Raw genomic sequence first — 2,010 nt, 5'->3', positions numbered from 1 at the left:
AAAAAAAAAAAAAAAAAAAAAAAACAATTGTTTCTAAATTCTCTGGGCATTTCTCAGTGAAAGGACAAACAAGCCCAAAAGAACACACACACATATGAAAGTACAGTTAAAAAATTATTAGAATTTGGCTGACAGCAAGACCCTCAAACACTGATATCCATATAACAGTTACGTAATGCCAAGCAAACAACAAACCACCTACATTAAATTATAAAATACATTCTACAGAAATCATTTTAAAATTTTATTTTCTAGCTAAGCTATTTCCAGTCTTTACTCAAATGACACCATCTCATTTAGGCCTTCCCTGGTTACCATATCTAAAACTGACCATCCCATATATTCCCTCAGCCCCTTTCCTTCATTATTTCTTTAGCTCTCTTTCTGTATAGCATACTATCTATTTTACTTATCAGCATTACTTTATGTCATATAAATTTTCTTGAGCAGGACGTCTTCTCTCTTTGGTTCACAGTTATATTCCCAGTGCCAGATCCATACCTAAAACATGGTAGTAACTGCTCTGTTGTTGAATAATTAAAATTAACCATTTACTCTTGTGGGTGATAAGACAGATCATTGTCGTTATATGTTGCTTGTTTATATAGGTGGTAAAATTAGAAAAAAAAAGCAATAATGTTTTTTTTTGTTTTGTTTTTTTTAATTTGACAGAGAGAGAGAGAGATCACAAGTAGGCAGAGGGGCAGGCAGAGAGAGAGGGGGAAGCAGAGAGAGAGGGGGGTGCAGGCTCCCTGCTGAGCAGAGAGCCCCATGCGGGGCTTGATCCCAGGACCCTGAGATCATGACCTGAGCCAAAGGCAGAGGCTTAACCCACTAAGCCACCCAGGCGCCCCGCAATAATGTTTTTTAATTGAAAAAATCAATACCTTGAAAATCTATCTAAAGAACAAATGATAACAGACAATAAATGAGATCTAAGCAAGTATACTCAGGTATAAAAGTACTAGTTTTCACTATAGGCCCATTACTTTTCCTACTTTATCTTGAAAGTATATATCATTACTCAAATCAAATTAGTTCACTAGTAACCTTTTAGTAATCATTTTAATTTTTTTAAGAAAACCAAAATAAATGTCAAATGTATTGGCATTCTGTAATGCAATTTCTCCCATTATTTGGAAGTACACTATCAAAAGCCACAAATGATTACTCATTTAGCTACTCTCTAATAAGATACAGACTGAAAGCTGAGAGCGATACAGAAAAAACATTTCTAATAAAATAAGATAAACTGCAGTCATGACCAAAAACCTAAGTAAGCAAATACGTTCCAAAGTGAGAAATGGATAAGTTCTTCAACCCTATTTTCCAGTAACCTTTTCACTGCTAGACAGAGAATTAGAAAACATAAAGGATAAACATAAATTCTTGGTATGAAACGAACATTCATCTGGATCATACAAAGTGAAGAGAAGCCAGTATAGTGTGCCTAAGAGTGTAATTATTCTAGAATTCTATGCTGGGTTTTCCATTTATTAACTTTGGGTTCTTGGGAAAGTTGCTTAACATTTTTGAGTTAGAGCCTTAGTCTGTCCCTCTGCAAATGGAGGTAATACTCTCCTCTCCAGGTTATTGTAAAGATGAGTGGTATCATTTCCATTGAGGCTCGATATACTGTCCGTATACATTAACAGACTGTGGCTTAACCAATCTGCAACTGGACCACAAGCCCCACATCAATGCATATCCTTTGCTGTCCTGAAGGCATGGGTTAATTAGGAAGCACTAGAGTTGCAATCAAAAGACTCCCCTATTTTTTTATGAAATTATTTATGAAAACTTGTTATAAGGTTTCTATAATGATTCAGGATATTCCATTATTAGCCTGTGGTACATTCTCAAGGGAAGAAAAAAGTTCATTCTAAAGAAGATATAAACGAAAATACAGAATGCAATAACATATAAATTGCATAGAAAACAGTTGATAAAATGTTAATACCATCAAACAGAAACAAGCATATTAAACATGGGTCAAAGTACAAACACCAG

This window comes from Enhydra lutris, unplaced genomic scaffold (assembly GCF_002288905.1).
Source record: "Enhydra lutris kenyoni isolate GAN:26980312 unplaced genomic scaffold, ASM228890v2 scaffoldscaffold19, whole genome shotgun sequence".
In the NCBI taxonomy this organism is placed as follows: Eukaryota; Metazoa; Chordata; class Mammalia; order Carnivora; family Mustelidae; genus Enhydra; species Enhydra lutris.
Note: the sequence above shows the minus strand (reverse complement) of the source record.